This window comes from Salvelinus namaycush, chromosome 29 (assembly GCF_016432855.1).
Source record: "Salvelinus namaycush isolate Seneca chromosome 29, SaNama_1.0, whole genome shotgun sequence".
NCBI lineage: Eukaryota > Metazoa > Chordata > Actinopteri > Salmoniformes > Salmonidae > Salvelinus > Salvelinus namaycush.
In genome coordinates this window covers 22,216,621-22,226,134 of record NC_052335.1, presented here as the reverse complement: position 1 = coordinate 22,226,134, position 9,514 = coordinate 22,216,621, and the positions used below count along the sequence as shown (strand labels likewise).

Here is a 9,514-nt window from a genome sequence, read left to right as displayed (position 1 = left end):
TGCATGGTCACTCTCAGGAGACCAGACTCTCGGGATCATATTGTCTGTTTGCAACCCTGACCTACACATTCATGGAGTGTGTCCATCTCAATACTTCAGCTGGTGTCAGTGGGACCACGGCCATGGTGCTTGTAGACTCCTCCCTTGGTGTGGGTGTGTTACTGGGCTACAGACAGAGGGAGGTTGGAGGGGCTGGGGTTGCTCTGGGGGGCGAGTGAGGACAGAGGAGGAGGGCTGGGGAACGCTGGCGGCTGTAGGCTCCATCTTGCTGCTGTGGGTGATAGGTGCGTCTCGTGGCCGGACGCAGGGTCATGATGACCTCCATCTGGGAACACGCACGCACGCACGCACGCAGACACACACACACACACACACACACACACACATTAGCAGGCTCTTAACATTAGACACTCAACACTAGGAAATACGAGAGATAAGCTGGGCTCTCAGTCAGAGGACTGAGGAGGGAGGAGAATTAAACTAATCTCAGCTCTACTTCTACTGAGGAGAGACGCCAACTCCAGCCTCAGACGCTGAAATGAAGTGGGACGCTGCAGAGAGTGACATCAAAGCTAAATGCAAGACGAAATGTTTGGAGGACAAACAAATTATATATTTTTTTATTTGGGGTGTTGATAATATAGTTAGAGGAGGCGAGGAGAGGCTGGACAAATGCAGGACTGGACAGAAACAAGTGAGCATACATTTACAGGACAAGGTACAGTACACAGTATCGCTCTTACTGTACCTGGCCTTTGAGGCTGTCCCTGGTGAACATGTACTTGATGTGGTAGAGGAAGTCACAGATGGGATCCATGAAGGACAGGTGTTGACTGTGTTGGTCCACAGTCTGCAGCATCTCATGGAACGCCACTCCAATCTGCGATTCACAACACAGATCTTTAAAAAAGGTACAGGCAAATCAGTCACTGATTGAATGGCGATGGTGTGTCGCACGTCTCATTAACACAACGCTAGAGTGAAAAAGCGAAAAATTTCTAAGAATGGCAATTTTTATCAATGAGCTGTCCAGGGAGTGGCAGGCTGGTCAACAGCAGAACTGCAGATTAATGGGAAGCCACAGTGCAGCCCAGGGAAGAGACACCGCCTCTGGGGAGAGGAGCCAATACCAAGGACCGTAACTCTCCCTCTCTCCTCTCAGCAAATAACAGGATTTCTCCCTGAGCCAGCTAATCCCCCTTTAATCTACCAAGCTATTGTTCATTTTCTTGAGGTTAAACCTGGAGAGATGGGGGACCAGCCCTGGGACTTACCTCAGGGCCACACGCACATGTTACACATACAAACGTGCGCACACACGGCACGTGCACACACACATACACATACCCACCCACACACCCACCATCAGCTCTATTCTCTCTAATGGTCGAGGGAGTGTGAAAGGGAATTTCATTTACAGGCCTTTTGTGTGGAATTGTATGGTGTATTCGGCTTATACTGGGATATGGGGGAGGAAAGGGGGATATATGGACAGAAGTGGCCATAGGTCAGTACCTCCAGCATGCAGTGGGTCCTCTCCTGTTGGAAGCGCTGGAGGAAGGGCCCCACCAGGTGGTCCACATAGAGGAGTTGGAACTCTGTCTTTTCTATGGGCTTCAGCACCTCAGACAGGAACCTGGGGAGGGAGGAGAGAGGAGATGTTAGATGTCTCCTCGAGAAAGATAGAGACTGAAGAGGAGAGAATGGACTGCTCTCTCAAAGACATACTGGGAAAGAGGAGAAAAGGACAAAAACATCTCTACATAAATTCATGAAAGGCTTTGTAAAGCCAAGGACCTGATGCTAAGTGACTAAGGCTCTCACTGTGAGAGCTGTGTGCAAATGGAAGAAGACAATGGAGGCACTGAATTTGAATGATAAACTAAAGGCTTTTTTGAATGAACAGACAGCGGATAATACACCAGATGTACAGCAGAACAAAAGCTTCAGAGTGTGTTTGCAGATGACAAGATAGATCCCAGGTGTGTGTGTGTGTGTGTGTGTCTGTCTGTGTGTGTTTGCACACAGAGTTTTTTCAGAGCGAGAGCCATGTGTGTTCTGTGTTTCAGAAGCGTCAGTGTGAGGCGTACACACTCGGCTGCCTGTGCCACTAGGGGTGTCTCGTCACCGGGCTCTGCCGTCAGAATGCTGCGGTGCCCGCTGAGATCTCCCATGTCTCATGTTCCGCCCTCCCACACATCACGGCCCACACTGATAGCATTTCCATCTGCTTCACAGTAATGTAATCTCAGCAGGCCATAGCTCTGCTGTCATTTCACATGACAGTCCGTCGGAGCAGGAAAGGCACTTGCTGACACTTTAGGGAGTCCAGCGAGGCCTGAACAAGGCCTGAACACACAGTTATGGGGGAGATATTCCCAGGCTAGATGAGAGGCCCTGCTGAGCTAAGCCTAAACTGGGCCTGGGAGGCAGCAGGACTTTAACCTCTATGTCCAGATAAAACAAGGTAGGAGTGGAACAAACAGAGGCTTAACTAAACTCCAGCTGATAGGAGTCAGCAGCTTGGGCTGGCAGAGGCCTGGGCTGAGGGAGGAGGCAGGACTGTGGGGGTGGAGGGAGGAGGAGTGAGAGAGAGGAGGGTAGAGGTGTCCCAATTATCTCTCTTTCCTCCCAAAGTGTACACGTGTTCACTTCCCTTCACTCATTTGAAAGGAAATGACTGGTATGGTGGAAACTGCCACTTGCCCATGCCTCCACCAATCCAATGCTTTTAGATTTGTGGGAAGTAATGAGTGTACAATTTAGGAGAACAGAGATTTAATTTGGACGTACCTCATGACTGGAGGACAGTTAATCCAGGCCTTACTTGGTGAGGAGAGTTAGAAGCAGAGCTATTGGGGAGAGACAGGACCAGGCTGGAGAGGCAGAGGACAGTTGATCCAGCCTGGGCTGAGAATCCAGAGAGCTGTTGGTACCAGGACTAAAGAGGCGGAAAAAAGCTAATCAGGGGGCTACTGGTATCAGGACTAGAGGGGTGGAGAACAGCTAATCAGGGGGCTACTGGCACCAGGACTAGAGGGGTGGAGAACAGCTAATCAGGGGGCTACTGGTATCAGGACTAGAGGGGTGGAGAACAGCTAATCAGGGGGCTACTGGTATCAGGACTAGAGGGGTGGAGAACAGCTAATCAGGGGGCTACTGGTACCAGGACTAGAGGGTGGAGAACAGCTAATCAGGGGGCTACTGGCACCAGGACTAGAGGGGTGGAGAACAGCTAATCAGGGGGCTACTGGTATCAGGACTAAAGAGGTGGAAAAAAGCTAATCAGGGGGCTACTGGCACCAGGACTAGAGGGGTGGAGAACAGCTAATCAGGGGGCTACTGGTACCAGGACTAGAGGGGTGGAGAACAGCTAATCAGGGGGCTACTGGTATCAGGACTAAAGAGGTGGAAAAAAGCTAATCAGGGGGCTACTGGCACCAGGACTAGAGGGGTGGAGAACAGCTAATCAGGGGGCTACTGGCACCAGGACTAGAGGGGTGGAGAACAGCTAATCAGGGGGCTACTGGCACCAGGACTAGAGGGGTGGAGAACAGCTAATCAGGGGGCTACTGGCACCAGGACTAGAGGGGTGGAGAACAGCTAATCAGGGGGCTACTGGCACCAGGACTAGAGGGGTGGAGAACAGCTAATCAGGGGGCTACTGGCACCAGGACTAGAGGGGTGGAGAACAGCTAATCAGGGGGCTACTGGCACCAGGACTAGAGGGGTGGAGAACAGCTAATCTAAGGGGCTACTGGTATCAGGACTAGAGGGGTGGAGAACAGCTAATCAGGGGGCTAATGGCACCAGGACTAGAGGGGTGGAGAACAGCTAATCAGGGGGCTACTGGCACCAGGACTAGAGGGGTGGAGAACAGCTAATCAGGGGGCTACTGGCACCAGGACTAGAGGGGTGGAGAACAGCTAATCAGGGGGCTACTGGCACCAGGACTAGAGGGGTGGAGAACAGCTAATCAGGGGGCTACTGGCACCAGGACTAGAGGGGTGGAGAACAGCTAATCAGGGGGCTACTGGTATCAGGACTAGAGGGGTGGAGAACAGCTAATCAGGGGGCTACTGGCACCAGGACTAGAGGGGTGGAGAACAGCTAATCAGGGGGCTACTGGCACCAGGACTAGAGGGGTGGAGAACAGCTAATCAGGGGGCTACTGGCACCAGGACTAGAGGGGTGGAGAACAGCTAATCAGGGGGCAGCTGGTACCAGGACTAGAGGGGTGGAGAACAGCTAATCAGGGGGCTACTGGCACCAGGACTAGAGGGGTGGAGAACAGCTAATCAGGGGGCTAATGGCACCAGGACTAGAGGGGTGGAGAATAGCTAATCAGGGGGCTAATGGCACCAGGACTAGAGGGGTGGAGAACAGCTAATCAGGGGGCTAATGGCACCAGGACTAGAGGGGTGGAGAACAGCTAATCAGGGGGCTAATGGCACCAGGACTAGAGGGGTGGAGAACAGCTAATCAGGGGGCTACTGGTATCAGGACTAGAGGAGTGGAGAACAGCTAATCAGGGGGCTACTGGCACCAGGACTAGAGGGGTGGAGAACAGCTAATCAGGGGGCTACTGGCACCAGGACTAGAGGAGTGGAGAACAGCTAATCAGGGGGTTACTGGCACCAGGACTAGAGGGGTGGAGAACAGCTAATCAGGGGGCTACTGGCACCAGGACTAGAGGAGTGGAGAACAGCTAATCAGGGGGCTACTGGTATCAGGACTAGAGGGGTGGAAAACAGCCTATCAGGGGCTACTGGTGGGTCTTCATTGGGTATCAGGGAGAGCTGTCCGATGCTGGAGTGGTGCCAGATGGTGTGAGCCAGGGCCAGCACGCAGCTGCAGTACATCTAAGAGTAGGACTGGTGGCAGGCGGTCCAGAAGTGCGAAGGGGTATCCCACCCACTCAGTCTCTGATGTGAGGCACGGGCTGCCCAGCACACTCATAATACGGTCCTGCAGGACCACCCAGTAAGGCTCCTAGAGAGGAAAACATACAGCGTTAAGCTCACTTATTTGCAGACTTTAGTGAAGCTTCCAGACAGGAGTCTGGAGGACAGATGAAGTAATGTTTATTTGGGTAAAGCCATCACACTTGTCTAACTGCCCAGAATCTCACAGTGAGCAGTAAAATACCACAATTTATGGACCTTGTCTTTCATGGATAGTTGAAACTTGATCATGCGAATGGGGAAAAACAAGTTTGCTGTATGCCATGAACTACATTCCTGATCTATAACAAAGCCTGTGTGTGTGTGTGCGTGCGTGCGTAGAGAGGAATCTTACAGGCAAGGCAGTGATCACTAGCATTCATCCAGGCACTTATGTTCCCCCGAGGCAACAGCAGTTGGCTGTTAAAAGGCACATGACATCAGGAGGCGTATCCACACACAACATAACAAAACACAACACAGATACATACAGACACTGTCATCTAGAGGGGCACACAGGTCTAACTGAGCTCTGTAGAAAACTAACACTGCAGTGATTCAGCACCACTTCAAGATGACTCATCATCCATTCCTCACACAAGGCTTCTGCATAATAACAGGGACTTTTATTTATTTATTTTACCCGGCAAGTCAGTTAAGAACAAATTCTTATTTACAATGACAAACCCAGACAACGCTGGGCCAATTGTGCGCAACCCTATGGGACTCCCAATCACAGCCGGATGTGATGCATCCTGGATTTGAACCAGGTACTGCAGTCTCTTGCACTGAGATGCAGTGTCTTAGACCACTGCGCCACTCGGGAGCATTTTACACATGCATCAAGAGGACAGTGCAGTCAGAATGTGCTGTCAAACTGCCTGGGAGCTCCTCAGTGGTGAAACTCCTCCTCCTTCAATCAGTGGTGAACCAGGTGGAACAAATCTTCCAGGCAATCTGGGCGTGCCAGCACCTGGCTCTGCTGTTGTCTTTAGAACGCAGTGAAAGGAGCATTTATAGCACCACAAGACCAAGGAAACTTCATCTATGTGATCAAGGTGACTGTGCAAGTCCAAGCCCTCCACAAAACTGTGAAAGACAGCCGGTAAGCGCCATATTGGCCATGCTTGACTAGACTGACTTAAGCAGTGCACTGCTAATGATACTCTGGAAAACACAGACGCTTAACTCTTAACTTTGATAGGACTTTTTGCAGTGGTATTTATAACTTCAAATGTTTGTGGGGTATAAAGGAAAAGTAAGAAGAGCCAAATTCATTGTTGATAGAACTTGTTTGAAATGGTTAAAAGTAAATTAAACTTTGTAGAAATCTTAGTAAACCAAGTTCTTAATTCAGTAACAAATGTATAGTCTAAAAAATCTTTGGCTAAAAGATGTAAGATTTGTCTGCTTAACTACTGATTAGAAAATAAATGTAATGTTTTACTACTAAAAATATTTTGAATGTATTTGGCTAAAATGCAAATTTAGATAAAAATATACTGATTCTGCTCTTTTGATTAAAATGGTGGGTTTCTATTTTGGGAAACATTTGCTTAAAAGTGGAAACCTTGTATTTTATAATGGCAGAAATGTGTTTATCTGAGGTGAATGTGGATAATTTTGTGTATTTAATTAGGCTGTCAACTCAAATAATAACTTGTATTTGTCATCTCTTTTTTGAGGTTTTTCACCTGTTTACTGCCAACCAAAGAATGGTAAATAAAAGACAAACAACTGATTCCATGGCTGTTTATTGAGTGAAATCCAGTTAAAATCTTCATGTGGAGGGTCAAAACTTGACAGTGAAAAACCGTGGCTCAAGACTGGAAAAGGACCAGAAAAGTGACCACACGTGTCCAGAGAGACAAGTAAAGACTGTTCCCGCCTGCTGCTGTGATTGAAATGGCTGATTCATTACTGGTGGAGCAGCTAAAGACCGCAAGGACATCAGCGAAGCGTCAGTTTTCCCGTCTGGCCAATAATGTGCTACGAATGCATACAATGATGTCAGAAGAGGAGCTCAGAGACAATTTTAGGAAGCTCACTGCAGAAGCTGGCAAAGTCCTGGAAGCCAACGATGATGTAGAGGGGCAATGTATTGAAGAAAACTCTGATGCAGAGGAGTTGAGCGAGCAGCAGAAGTCTGACTTGGTCAAAACAGCCAATGAGTGTGAGAAAAAACTGCAAGAGCTAAAGGACCTCATACAAAAGACATTGTGGGCCAATTTCGGGGAATATGAACTGACACAAGCAATTACAACAGCAGAGTCGCAAGCAGAAAACGTGGGCGCTGTGGACCCAAGTAAAAACCCAGATGCATATCTTTTCATGATTGGACAACTAGAGAAACTTGTGAAGGCTGCGAAGGAGGTGCATAAACATTGGAAGTGCTGGGCCCCCCCAGCAGAGCAACAACATTTCCAGAGTCGTATCAAAGACCTTGAAACTATCCTGCCAAATCTCACAATAAGACAAGCAGACTTTACAGGGGCACACGTTAGAGGAGAAACCAGCAGATTGAGTACTACTTCAAACAGTTCTGTGGCCACACCAGCAATTAAATTAAAGCCTGCTGCCCTCCCAAAGTTTTCTGGCATCCGCCGAGAGTTTCACCGGTGGAAAAAAGACTGGGAAGCGCTCCAGATGCAGGGAGAACCTACTGGATCCAGAGAGGTTAAAAAGTTCCAACTTCTCGACAGTGTGGATGAGAAGACCATACGAGACCTTCACCTGACAACTTACACAACTGCTGAGGAGGTTTTCCGGGTCTTGGAGAACCGCTTTGGAAATAAGACAACTATAGCCCTTGAGATAGTAGAAGAGCTCCAAAGACTCCAAGCAGTTAAAGGTAACCAGCCCAGGAGGATGGTTGAGCTCATCCAATCAGTAGAAAAAGCCCTGGTTGATCTGAACGAGCTTGGCAAGACCGGTGCTATAAAGAACCCTCTTGTAACAAAGACAATAGAGAGTAAACTTCCTGATGGCCTGAAGAAGGAATGGCTTCTTCATGTAGCTGGCAAAGGTGATGAAGCTGAAGAAGACAAGCGATTTGACTACCTCCACAAGTTTCTTCAAGGTCAAGAAGCCATCTATGAGAAGCTGGACCAACTGAGAGAGGAGGAACCAAAACCGAAATCTGAACCTCGGCAAGCTCGAACCAGAACCTCCACCCAACTAAGCGACCAGGCTCAAGGATGTGTGGTCTGCGGAGACTGCAAGCATAAGAAAAGGCTATATTTCTGCCAAAAGTTTCGCACGCTTAAGCTGTCAGAGAAAAGAGATGCTGTCAGGAAGCTGGGAGCCTGCAAAAGATGCCTGGAGATTCACAAGGAAGGTGACTATTGTAAATCAGAGTTTCTGTGCAGGAGGCCAGACTGCATAGAACAGCGTGCTGCAGAACACCACTATTACCTCTGCCCGAGAGCTGGTACATCCAAAGGGAATGTCGTCCAGAGGTCCAATAACAGCAAAGTGGGAGGTGACACAAGAGAGCGTTATACCCAAGCCCAAGAAGAGTTCATTAAAAGTCTCTCACCTGAACTTGCAGAGAAGTGTTGCAATGCCTTTTGCAACACTATAGCCAGAACCTCTCTTGTGTCCAACCAACCCAGTCTTCTAGCAGAGAATGGAATAGTGGAGTGGCCAGTCATCATGATGCTCTTAGAGGTCACGGCCAATGCAGGACAAAAAGTTGGGACTTTGATCGACCTGGCATCGGATACAAACTATATAACTCATGATGCAGCTGATCGTTTGAACCTTAGAAGTGAAGCCATAACCCTTGTTGTCCATGGTGTGGGAGGAATGAAAGTTCAAGTCACCACAAAACGGTACCACCTAAAGATCCGGGTCCGCACAGAGCAAGGCAATGTCAGATCCCACCAACTCCTCTGCTATGGTTTGGACAGCATTGCAGAGATTCACAAACACGTGACAGCCAAAAGACTCCAAAAATTCTTTCCAGATGTCCCCCAAAATGAACTTGTTAGACCAAGACAGATACAGCTTTTGATAAGCCATAAGGAAGGGCGACTGGTCCCACAGAAAATACGCACCGTTGGGGACCTTGTACTATGGGATGGGCCATTGGGAAAGACAATTGCAGGGACACACCCTGGTCTGTTTGAAGAGGCTACAGTTACAGCACACCAGTCCAGAGCGCACTTCGCCAGATCCATGAGAACAGCAGCATTGATGTATGAAGAACATATCTGCGCCAAACCTACCATCAAGTCTTCTTATTCTGCTATTTCCACTCGGGATTTTATTGAGTGGTGGAGATGGGATAGCATTGGCGCCCCCTGCACCCCAAAATGTGGAGGATGTCGCTGCGGCAGTTGTCAACTTGGTGGCAAAGAAATGACTCTGGCTGAAGAAAAGGAGCTGGAAGTTGTTAAGGGTGGCCTGACTTATGTTGGTGCTGATGACCACAGTGATAGTCCACACTGGCATGCAAGGTATCCATGGCTCATTGACCCATCTACATTGCCAAACAACATAAAAGCAGTGGAGGCAACCTTTCTCAGAACAGAGAGACAGCTCGCCAAAGAACCGCAGTGGAAAAAAGC

General features: G+C 48.9%; 1 pseudogene; it reads right to left on the bottom strand.

The window, feature by feature from the left end:
• Positions 1-739: 739 nt before the first annotated feature.
• Positions 740-9,514, bottom strand: part of LOC120024006 — a 47,105-nt pseudogene continuing 38,330 nt past the window's right edge.